This window comes from Myotis yumanensis, unplaced genomic scaffold, assembly GCF_028538775.1.
Source record: "Myotis yumanensis isolate MYYU_CA2020_CCGP unplaced genomic scaffold, mMyoYum1.0.hap1 SCAF_14, whole genome shotgun sequence".
NCBI classification, from domain to species: domain Eukaryota; kingdom Metazoa; phylum Chordata; class Mammalia; order Chiroptera; family Vespertilionidae; genus Myotis; species Myotis yumanensis.
The window spans coordinates 49,062,769-49,075,656 of NW_027223765.1; the positions used below are offsets into that span (position 1 = coordinate 49,062,769).

A 12,888-nucleotide genomic window follows, 5' to 3' on the forward strand; every position below is an offset into this window, starting at 1 on the left:
CAGAGATTGTATTTTAACAAAATCCTTAGGTGATTCATATACACATTAAAGTTTGAAAAGCACTGCTCTAGACATATCTACTCAAAAGCTACTAAGTGTCACACACTTTTCTAGGTAAAACATTCTGAGCAACATTCTGGAACAAGGGGGAAGAATCTACAAGAATCAAGTGAAAAAATAATTCTACTTCTTAAATTAATAGGCGCTGTGACGAAAATAAGACAAGAGTGGCTGAGGCTTCTGGGAAACTTGGTTTAGCATGATTGGGAAAGGCTACTTCAAAGATCTGAGACCTAAATGAATGAAAGAGGCAGACATAAAGATAAGGGGAAGAGTGCTTCAGGCAGAGGACAAAGGCACCTGCAAAGACAAGGAAGCAAGAATGAGCTGGGGGTATCCTAAGAGCCGGAAGGAGGGAGCAGTGAGTCACTATGGAAGGAGCAGAAGATGAGGTGGTTCCTCCAACAACAAGTTACTGGAACTGCTTCATAACTCAGCAATTCTACTTCTGGGAATTTATCCCAAGAAACCCGAAACACTAATTCAAAAGAATATATGCACCTCTATGTTCACTGCTGCGCTATTTACAATAGCCAAGATTTGGGAGCAGCGCAAGTGTCCATCAGTAGATGAGTGGATAAAACAGCTATGGTACATTTACACATTGGGATACTAATCAGCCATGAAAAAGAAGGACATTTTACCCTTTGCAACAGCATGGATGGACCTAGAGAACATTATGCTAAGTGAAATAAGCCAGTCAGAGGAAGACAAGTACCATATGACTTCACTCATATGTGGAATCCAATGGACAAACAGAACTAAAGCAAAATAGACTCATAGAGAACAGGCAGACAGCTCTCATGGGTTGGGGGTGAAAGAATTGAGCAAAAACAGAAAAAGAGAAAGAACTCATGGACACAGACAACAATGTGGTGATTGTGGGGGTGAGGGGAGTGGAGGTGGAAGAAGGTATAGGGGGAATAAATGGTGATGGAAAATAAAATAAAATAATATTAATCTTTTTAAAAGAGTTACAGAAAACACTCTGAGCTAGGAACTGTCCAAGGTTCCTGAGACATTGCTCTTAACCAAATGAAGGTCCTGTCCTCCTGGAGCCCATATTCAAGTGTCTGAGCTGGATGAGTAACAAACACATAAAAATATGTGACAAAAACCAAGCAGGATATGGGGTAGGGAGTTATAAAAGGGGTCTTATCTTAAGGAAGTGATCAATAAACTATAGCCCACAGGCCAGACACACACAGCCACATGTTTCTGCAAATCAAATCTCACTGTAGCACAGCCGTACTGATGAATGTATGCATTTCCTATGGCTGTTTTTAGACAACAATGGCAAATTTGGATAATCGTTGCAGAGACGGTGTGGTCCCCAAAGTCTAACACATTTACTGTCTGGCTCTTCATCGGAAAAGCATGCAGGTATTTATCTTAGGGGCTGGAGTGTCTAGTGGTGGGTGAGGGTGGCTTTCTAAGATGATAATTGAGCAAAAAGCTAGGCAGGACCCAGACCATGTAGGGCCATTTAGGTCACAGTGAGGAGTCTAGGTTTCAAGTGTCACAGAATCTCATTGACTAGTTTTAAACTGTTGGGGGCTGGGAGTTGGAGGGGAGGGAAATGACCTAATTTACCTTTTTAAAAGCTCCCTAGCAGTCTGTGGGTTTCTAAACTAGTTGGGTGTCTGCCAATTTCCAGTCAATAAAGGCACCTGGCAATGACAACCCAGGCATTTTTCCTTTGATCTTAGCTCTGTCTGGATAATGCAGATTTTTGGCCAGAGGAAGACTGATAGATGCCTAACGCAGAGGCCAGTCCCCCTCCCCACCCTTGTATTCTACAATAGCATCATGATTAAGAAGGCTTTTTCATTATTTCTTACGAGTGACTGATATGGAACATATCTTTGAAGGGGACATGGTGATTTAGCCCACTGCATGTCTACAGAGGAACAAAGCTGCCTTATTTTTAGCTCAATGCCATGATTACTTTTGAATGTCTTGGCTGCATTTATTCTTTCATCTATTCAACAAATATTTATTGAGTGCCTATTATGGACAAGGCCCTGCATTGGGCAGCATAGATGAAAGGCCTACCTTAGAAAGATCTTATTTAGTGTTGCCAGAAAAACTGAAGAAACATTCAAAGGGATGGAACAAATGTGGACCCTCTAACATGATTAGGGCTTTTATATTAAACAGAGGAAGTTGAACAGGCATAGAATTGAAACCATTCCAATCCCGAAGGGCATGGACTCCTTTAATGAATCCAGAGATATTAAAATGAAGGTCACACAACAGGATAAGATGCTCAGTTTACATACCCGATACTAACATTATTATTTTTAAAATTATGAAACAGAGCCATAGAGAGCTCAAGTAACTTTTCCAAGATCACACAGATTGGAGTGGTGGAGTCAGGACTGGAAACTAGAGGTGTCTGATCTCCAAGCTGATATGGAACACTCTTCATTCAGTTGTTCATATTTTAGGGAACACGGCTAGATTCAAGACAAGGACTATCTTTGAAAGGTGATTGGAAGGAAGACAGCTATTTTCCACAGCTCACTTCTTGGTATCTTTAACCAGGACTGAATTCTGGTGCAGTATGGAAATCTTTATATTGTGTGGTGAAGGAAAGTTAGCTGTGTATGAATCACTCCATTCTTTGGCTCAGAAATGAAAATCCAAGCAATGAAATTCCTCCTACAGACCCAGTCTGAAGGTAATTGAAGGGAACATGCCAAGTCTAAGTTTATTATTTACAAAAGCATCAATAGATGTGATGATGAACATTTGAGAAGCTAATGAATAACAACAGTGCCAGCTAAGATGTGTTGAATGATTAATACAAGATCAGTGTTGTGCACATTATGGGCAACAATCCTATGAGTTAATTATTATTGTTATGCATGTTTTACAGATGAGGGAACTGAGGGTGAGAGGTGCTCATCATGTAACTGTTAGGTGACAGAATCAGGACACACACCTTTATCTTTATGAAAACAAAGCCCATACACTTGAGTGTTCTCTATTGGGCTAGTGCAATTTTCTATGCTGCTGACTGCAGATCCCATCCACACACATATGCCAATGTGAGTTTTTAACCTTTAGTTCTGCTGGATTTTGGCAAGGCAGCCAAGAAACAACCCAAATGAAGCCGGCTAATCGCCCTGATGTGCAGCTCCTTGTCAATAGTCCGGAGGAGCCCTCCGCTGTGGCCTGGAGCCACACTGACCTTTCTGTCAGTGATTTGGAAATGAGTCAGCAAGAATTACACTCCAGAGGAGTCACTACCCATTGCAACTCCAGGTAGAGCAAGACGTAACTAGGAAAACACAGCTTGATTGATTCCAGTCATACGATGATGAGTCATGTCATGGACCACAGGGAGAGAAGGTGCGGAGTCTTTCAGAGCTGTGCAATAAATAAACCACTGCAAAATCCAGTGGGTTTGTATACTGTTAATGTAGTCATGCATTTGCACTGATTGGCTAATTAATCTACCCATTCATTTATCCATCCAACAAATATTTCTTAAGTCTAACTATGTTCTATGTCATCCAGGCCAGTGACTCTGAAAGTGTGGGCCCCATATCAGTAGCATCAGCATCACCTGGGAATTGGTAACAAATGTAGCATCTTTGGCCCACCCAGACAATCAGAAAGTAGGGAGGGGTCCAGCAATCTGTATTTTATCAAGACCTGCAGTTGATTATGATAGAGGTAAATCACTGATCTAGGCAACTTTGGTTCCAGAAAGACTGCCCTAATCATCCTCTTCTCCCCAGTCCTAATTGGATGCCTTGAAGGCAGGACCCCATTTCTCTAGATGACTTTTGAGTCACTAGTGCCTAGCATAAGAGTAAGCACATTCTGTGCTCTTAAAAATATTTGTTAAATGGATTAATAAGCAAAGGTATAGAGCAGGGTGCCCCTGGTTTGATCCAGTCCAGTTTTATGATTTGTGGAAAAGAGACCTAGAAGTAGAGAGTTGGAAGGATTTGGTCAAAATCTCAAAAAAAAATCACACCAGGCACACGAGGGTCCCAAGTATGACTCTAATGTCAGTAAACAGAGGATATAGATGGCATATTCCTTATCCTTCCTTCCTTTTGGAGTTTGTCCCCATGACCTCGGTCTCCTTCTGAGAAAATCACCAAGACATAAAACCTCAGAATAAGTATCTTTGCCATCATTTACAATTATCTGAAGGGCTCTGACAGGGGACTGCTGGCCACCTGTCTGCCATCCATCTCCACTGATGCAGAGCAAAAGGTGATGTGCTTCATCTACAGCTACAGAAAATAATCTTAGAGAAGAAAAACATTTTTCAGCAATGTAAAGTAAAATAGGTTTTTTAGGAGCCTCTCATTCATTCATTCATTTACTCATTCACTCAACAATATTTACTGAGCATTTACTATGAGCTAAGCATTCTGTAAAGTTCTGGCAATATATCAGTGAATGAGACAAATAATCACAAAAATTGATTAATTACCATTGGACTAAGTGCTATGAAAGAAAATTATATAATTCTGTGAACTTTCATAATATGCGAACCTCAGCTATTCTGGAAGGGTTAGAGAGTCCTGCCCTGGAAAGTAATAATCTGGGACATGAAGGGTGAGGAGAAATCAATGAAATAAAAACCCCTTTCTTGGAAATATTATATGTTCTTATCAGGATGGTTCATCTGGCTTAGAAGGAAGGTATAGGCAAAAGAAAATGTGTGCCCAAGGTGAAGTCACTGGTAACTTCCCAGGGCACGTTGGCCCCTACCTAGTATTTAGATGTTCTGGTTACAGCAGTCAGAGGGAGCATAAACTGAAGACAGGATGCAGGCCAAGGTTAGCTCATCTTCTGTTTGTTTATGAAGGAAAGCCTGGGCGTAATGCCCATGTCAGATAATCAATGCCACGATCTTAAAGACAGAGTGTGCTGTGAGAGACAAAGATGATTTGCTTTGACTTCCCATGTCAACCAGTGCCTTGGTTATCGGAAGTGCCTGAGGACAAAGACATGAGCATGGGGATATGTTTTGGAAACACAAAGCCTAGATTCTGCAGTGGTGTTGCTTATTTATTTATTTCAGAGAGAGAGAGAGGGAGTTAACTGAGAGGAAACAATAACAAGGAAGAAAAGTCCAATTTTCACACATTGCTTATACAGACCAACCACAACGCATAAGGATTACAATCATTTATGCTCCAGAAAGCATGTGGTGTTGACCGGGAATAGGACCCAGTGGGAGTGGAACAATCCTTATGCCAGATACAACTGAAACCTCTAGGCCCGTGGTCGGCAAACTGTGACTCGCGAGCCACATGCGGCTCCTTGGCCCCTTGAGTGTGGCTCTTCCACAAAATACCACAAAATACCATGTGCAGGCGCACACATACAGTGCGATTGAAACTTCGTGGCCCATGCGCAGAAGTCGGTATTTTGTGGAAGAGCCACACTCAAGGGGCCAAAGAGCCGAATGTGGCTCACTAGCCGCGGTTTGCCAAGCCGCAGTTTGCCGACCACTGCCTAGGCCCTAGAACTCTGGGGCCAGCACTTCAGTTCAGCATTTAACATTCTCTCTTGTAGTTGGGGCCAAATGTTACTCAGTACACTCCGAGGCACTTCATAACTGCTGCAACCAAGGCTGCCAATAATGGGATTGTGTCCTGTTCACTAGCAACAGAATTCTTCAGGAAGCTCATCCCAACCCTGCAGCTACACTTAGTGATAACTCGGCATGTGAGCACTGCAGTGCGAACAAGGGAAGCATTCTGTCAGGCAGCAGACTGAAATTAATAGCTCAGAAACATTTCACTTCTTGAAAGAAGGATGATAGCTTTTTCCTCTGTGTCCTTTGTACCCAGAATAGTGGTTGACACTTTGGAGCCAGAGAGTTTGAGAAAGGAAGGCTTGGATGGAAGGTCTGGGAGGAAAGAAAGAAAGAAAGCAGGGAAGAAGTCTGATCTGACTTCTAGACGGGTGGTTACACACAAACATCTACAGAGCTTTCTGTTTTAATTCTTACTGACTGTAACACACACAACGAGAAGTCTCCATTAGGTGCAGCTTGATGGACACACCTCGGGACATGATTCGGCAGCTCAGAAACTCCTCCTCTGCCCCTTCCTGGTCATCACCTCCAGCAAAGGTAACCACTTTCTGGACTTCTAACACTGGAGATGAGATTGGGCTGTTTTTGAAATTTATATAATTGGAGGAATCAGAAATGTACTCTTTGGTGTCTAGCTTCTTTTACTCAATAAAATGCATGCAATTTCTCTATACTGAGTGTAGTATTAGTATGTTCATTCTAATCGTTAGTGTTCCTCTGTGTGAATATAAAATTAATCCATTCTACTCTTGAGGGACAATTGGTTTCTTTTCTATTTTAGGCTATTCTGAACAGTGCTGCTGTGGACATTTTTGGACATGTCTTTTGGTATACACAGGGATATTTTTGTTGGGATATATTTCTGTTGTGAGTGGAATATCTAGGTCATAGTGTATGTATATATTCAATTTAGTAGATATTGCCAAACAATTTTCTAAAGTGGTTTTACCATTTTACATGCCCACTTGTCATGTGTAAGAATTCCAGTTGCTGCCGAAACCGGTTTGGCTCAGTGGATAGAGCGTCGGCCTGCGGATTGAAAGGTCCCAGGTTCAATTCCGGTCAAGGGCATGTACCTGGGTTGTGGGCACATCCCCAGCGGGAGATGTGCAGGAGGCAGCTGATCAATGTTTCTCACCCATCGATGTTTCTAACTATCTATCTCTCTCCCTTCCTCTCTGTAAAAAATCAATAAAATATATTTTTTTAAAAAAAAGAAAAGAATTCCAGTTGCTTTATACCCTCATCTTCATTTGGCATTGAGTGTCTTTGTCATCTTTACCATCTCGGTGGGTATGTGGTCATGTTGCTTTGTGGTTTAGAGTACATTTTCCTGATGATTAATTAATTTGGGTACCTTTTTCTGTGCCTAGCGATCATTTGTATAAACACTGTCAAAGTTACTACTCTTGTCTCTTGCTCAATTTTCTGTTGACTTTTTTGTCTTTATCTTCTTGATTTGTGGGAGTTCTTTAATGCATTTTTGATATGTGTCTTTGTTGGATTTAAATATACCATGTGCATAAGTAGAAAGAAAAGAATATTCTAAAATTGCCAAGTCATATTGTACCCAGCTGAAAGGAAACATATGTCTAGGTTTTGCTTTTAAACTTTCTTAATGCTGTGTTTTGATGAACAGAAGCTGTTAATTTTAAGATAGTCTGATATTTTATGCTTTTCTTATGGATAGTAATTTTAATGTCAATTCATAAAAGTTTTACCTACTCTATGGTCATAAATATAATTTATTACTTTTTATTCTAAAAGTTTTATTATTCTTCATTTAGAAAACAACCCATTTGAGACTAGCATTTGTATATAGTGTAAAGTGGGGTTCAGATAGGTCTGTGTTGTTTTTCCATTTGGATTTCTAGCAGATCCAGCTTTACTTACCTTTCCCAGCTCTCGGCAGTATTCCTCTGTCATGTCAGGTGATCGCACATGTGTGGGTCTGTTTCCGGACTTTCTTTTCTGTTATACTTTCTCTGTGTGTACTGCTGCGCCAGTAGCACACTGGTTTAAACATTATAGGTTCATAATGGGTCTTGTTATTTGAAGATAATCTTGGTTATGCTCGGCTCTTTTTGTTTCATGATAATTTTAGTATCAGCTTGCCAAATTTCTACAAGAAAAAATCTGCCAGAATTTTGATTAGGATTGCATTGAATATATAGATCAGTTTGGAAGACTTGGCAACTTTAGACTATTCTCTTCTTTCTACTTATGCACATGGCATATTTACTTAAGGTGTTTTGTATAATTTTCATAGTTTTCAATAGAAAGTAGTCTTGCACATATTTTGTTAGAATTATTCTTTGGTATTTGATACATTTTGATGCTTTTAAAAATAGTACCTGAATGGCTTTTTTCCCCCTTTCTTTGTTGTTTAATCCTCACCCAAAGACATGTTTTTATTGATTTTAGGGAGAGGGAAAGATAGATAGAGAGAGACATTGATGTAAAAGAGAAACATCAATTAGCCTCCTCCAGACCAGGGATCGAACCCACAACCTGGGTATGTTCCCTAGCTGGAAATAGAACCTGCCACCTATGAGTGTATGGAACAATGTTCCAACCAAGTGAGCCACACCAGCCAGAGCAACTCAATGGCATTTTTAAAAGGTGGCCCAGCCAGTGTAGCTCAGGGGTTGAGCATCAACCTATGAACCCGGAGGTCAAGGTTCAATTTCAGGTCAGGGCACATGCCTGGGTTGCAGTCTTGATCCCCAGTACAGAGCAAGCAGGAGGCAGCTGATTGATGATTCTTTTTCATCATTGATGTTTCTAACTCTCTCTCCCTCTCCCTTCCTCTCTGAAATCAATAAAAACATATTTTTTAAAAATGCTAAGACATAGACCACATGGTCTAGAGATGCTGATAGAATTCATCTGGGATGAGTCCCCAGCTCCATTGTTTTAATATACAGCCAGGTTTGAGGACCTACGCTTGATCTAATTCTTTGCCTGCCTTAGGCAAATCAGTTACCCTTTGAGTCATTATTTCATTATTTAAAAATAAGGAATAAGAATATCTACTTCACCAATTCAAAAGTATTCTATATTTATAATTTGTTGCCAGATGTAAGAGTCAGAGGCTTAATAATTTGACCTCAATGTTTTTTTAAGGGTATGGTAAAGCCACACTAACCTGAAGCTGATTTGATCACATTATCCTGGGGCCTAAGCACTCTAAAAAATGAAAATAGTAATCATCAAGACTGTTTAAGAAGGGAGGGTGTTGGCAGGGCTGGGTGACAAAGGTGGAGGGATTAAGCAAAAACAAACAAACCAACAAACGTTTACTGATCTTTTTAATTAGGTTAAATCACCTTGTTATATGCTTTTGTAGCATCTTGTACCAATGGCTCTTTTGTAGCACTGATGATAGTCGTAAGTTTATACTTATTTATGTGATCTTTTGCTTAACATCTGTCTCCTCCAAAAAACTACATTTCCTCAGCAACAGGGAGTCATTTGTTTTCTTATTGTGGTATCTCTTCCGCTTAGCATAGTGCCTAACCCATAATAGGGGCTCAAAATAGTGTTGACTGTGGAAATGAGTGAATGGACGTACCTATAATTGAGTACACGTTGCCCATTCGTACATCAGACATGGTGGGCATGTCCCCTGGCAGTCCTAGTCAGCAGGGGGCTGATTTCCTCTCGCAGCCTTTTTTTTATTCCTTGAAGGTGTGGGTCTCTTCGTGGGGGTCCACACGTGAGAAAAGGTTATGTAAACTGTCTTATCTTCCTCTGAGACATTTGTTACACGTGAAATAAAATGGCTTGTTCACAAGTCACAGCTCACTACTCAGGATTTTAAGGTGGGAACTAATTGAGAATAAAGCTAATTTTGTGTATGGAAGGGTAATGAAACATATCCTTTCCTGGCATATGCAATGTATTAAAAATAACTAGGTGGATTGATAGTCTGATCTCTGTTTCTCTGTCTTTGGATCTGTCCCTGTTCATCAGTCTATGTTGTTCTCTATATTCCACAAATGGTGAGATCATGTGGTATTTATCTTTCTCTGACTGGCTAATTTCACTTAGCATAATGCTCTCCAGTTCCATCCATGCTGTTGCAAATGGCAAGAATTCCTTCTTTTTTACCTCAGCGTAGTATTCCATTGTGTAGATGTACCACAGTTGTTGCCAGGAGCCGGTCCATCCTTGCTGTTTCAAGGGACCTGGCATATATGGCATACTGTTCTTAACATGTTTGCTCACCTTCTTGGTGCTATGTGTTTTAACCAAGGTCACCTCTCCGAGAAAGGTTGTTTCCCCAGGTGGGGATTTTTCCCGGAGGTTAGGGAGGGGATACAACCCCTTAATTAAGTGCCAGGCGGGCAGTTAAGCTACATAATCTTTACTCCCTGGAATGGAGATAAGAAACACCCTAACCTTTGTAATAGAAATTGACAGGATTAAAATCTGCTGGTATAAATACGGATGTAACAAGACAATAAACATCAGATCCTGATCAGATCCTAACCAGAACTTGGCTGGAGATCCTGGCTAGAGGTCCTGACTAGGCTGCTGATCAACTGAAGGCTGTCTCCGTGTCATTCCTTCTTCGTAGACTCCGTCCACACCTTTGGGGACCCCTGGACCTGCTGGGGTTGGACTCCAGCAATTTGTGTGTTTTCTTTACTGCATTTCTGTGAAATGCCCCCCCCCCCCCCTATCCCCCACCCCCATAAGCATATCCCTGGAGGCATCTCCCCACAGAAAGCAGATGAGTGACTGCCTGGGGCTAGGGCAGGAGGACAGGGAGGGGGCACTGGGAAAGGGAGGCGACTGTTAATGGTATGGGTTTAAAGTCCTACAATTGTCTCCTCTCTGAGGGGGCGTGGCTGGACTCTAGGGCGGACCCAGCCAGCTTAAAACCCTGCGGAGGGGTGACGGCCCACTCTGTGGTGGCTGTTAAGCGTGGAGGCATGGAGGAGTGCGCTTGCCTCTGCCGCGTGGGCTCTTCGCGGGGATGTCGGTGTCTTCAGGAGCGCCAGCGCCCGACTGAGAGGGCAGCGGCTGAGGGCAAGCCGGCCCTGGCAGAAAAGCACGTGGAAGCAGACGCAGCAGCGCAGTGCTGTGCGGGGAGTGGAGAAATCGCGAGCCCCATGCCGCCCCCGCACTGCTATCTGCAGGACCTGCCGATGGAGCTGCTGGTGGAGATCTTCGCCTCGCTCCCCGGCACCGACCTGCCCAGCCTGGCCCAGGCCTGCACCAAATTCCACCGCATCCTGCACGACCACGACAGCATCTGGAGGCGCTGCCGGGAGGAGTATGGCGTTTCTGAAAACTTGTCGAACCAGGAGAGGAGGGGTATGTCTTATCGAGAAGTCTATGCGAAGATGTTCCCATTCAAACACATTTTGGGATTGTGGCTTCTAGATCGTAGCTGTAGAAGACTGCTGAATGTAGTGGTGGATGGCTTATGCATTACTGGGTCGACGTGTTGGCCTCACCTTAACACCGCTGTGGCTGGCCCAATGCAATTCGCGCCCTGGTTTAGAATTCGCCTGACGGAGAGGAAATCAGCCAGGGTGGAGTACATGGACAACTTGCACAGCTTGTCCCACCGCCGCCACATGCAGATTCAGAAGGACAGGTTCTGCATCCAGTGGATCAAGAGAGACCACCGAAAGGACTCACCAACGCGGCTTAGGGGAGAACAGGGGTGGGTGCTGTTGGAGGAGGACAGGATGCCCGATTACTGCGGGACCTACCGCCGCGTCTACCTCCCGCCGAGCCACCCGGACGACCCCATCAGGCCAGGCCTCTTCCAAGGCACATACTATGACTTACGCGTAACGATTGCCATGCTCAGCTTCCATGGGAAGTATGCCAGGGTCACGAGCGTTATGGGAAACTTAGTCTGGACGTTAGAGATCCACCTCATGCGCCGCATCCAGCAGCCAGATGGCGAGATCCTCCGCAACTTCAACGAGCTCTCCCGCGTGGTCCAGGAGATTGACGAGCAGGTGATCCAGGAGCAGCAGCAGCAGCAGCAAGAAGACGGGACTGAGGAAAGCGAGGGCCATGCCTGGCAGAGCCCTGCCCAGCCCAGCGTCGGGGAGTCAGGGGCTGCAACTTCGGAGGAGCAGCCTGTACCGTTTGTTCTGCCTGTGGACGTGAGCTCCGCTAACCAGAACTACCCCCGAACCTGCAGGATGTGTTTCTATGGCGTGGGCACTTTTACTAGTACCTTACCTGGCTTCGCCTACCCCAGGCACTTCTCTGGAGTCTTCATCCTGTTCGATGAGAACCACTTCGGGTTCATCTGGCTAGCGGCGAAATACTTCTTCCTGTTCGGCAGAGTCCAGAACACCTTCCAGAATGTGGAGGCACCATCCCCGCAGGCCTTCCTGGAGATGCTCTCGAACATTCAGTCCGGACCCCCTGAGAGGAGCAGCTTGCATCCACTTTGAAGATTTGACCTTCTGATCAGGTTACCCACTTTTGTTTTTTTAATCCTCACCCGAGGATATTTTCCCATTGATGTTTAGAGAGAGTGGGGGAGAGAGGGAAAGACAAATCCATGTGAGAGAAACACATCAGTTGTTTGCCTCCTGCCCAAGCCCGAACCAAGGCCAGGCTGGGTAGGGACCAGCAATTGAGGTAGAAATAAACCTTAGACCAGTGGTCTCAACCTTCCTAATGTTGCGACCCTTTAATACAGTTCCTCATGTTGTGGTGACCCCCAATTTCCTTGTTACAAATTGAACATAATTAAAGCATAGTGATTAATCGCACAAAAAAATAAAGACATCTTAGTTAAAAAACAAAACAAAAAAAACAAACAAATACTTCATAGACCAGTGGTTCTCAACCTTCGTAATGCCTCGACCCTTTAATACAGTTCCTCATGTTGTGGTGAACCCCAATTTCATTGTTACAGATTGAACATAATTAAAGCATAGTGATTAATCACAAAAACAATATGTAATTATATATGTGTTTTCCAATGGTCTTAGGCGACCCCTATGAAAGGGTTGTTTGACCCCCAAAGGGGTCACGACCCACAAGTTGAGAACCGCTGTCATAGACAGACAACAGCATGGTAATTAACACAGAGAAAGAGGAGTGGGGGAGGTAGAAGAGGGTAAAGGGGGGTAAATGGTGATGGAAGAAGACTTGACTTGGGGTGGCAAACACACAATACATGTAAGATGATGTATTATAGAATTGTACAGCTGAAAGCTATAGAATTTTATTAACCAATGTCACCCCAATAAATTAAATAAAAAAGA

At 43.2% G+C, this 12,888-nt stretch overlaps 1 pseudogene; it reads left to right on the forward strand.

Annotated features, from left to right (window-relative positions):
• The first annotated feature begins 10,575 nt into the window (after positions 1 to 10,575).
• Positions 10,576 to 12,066, forward strand: LOC138992663 (F-box only protein 31 pseudogene; annotated as a pseudogene).
• The last annotated feature ends 822 nt before the right edge of the window (positions 12,067 to 12,888 follow it).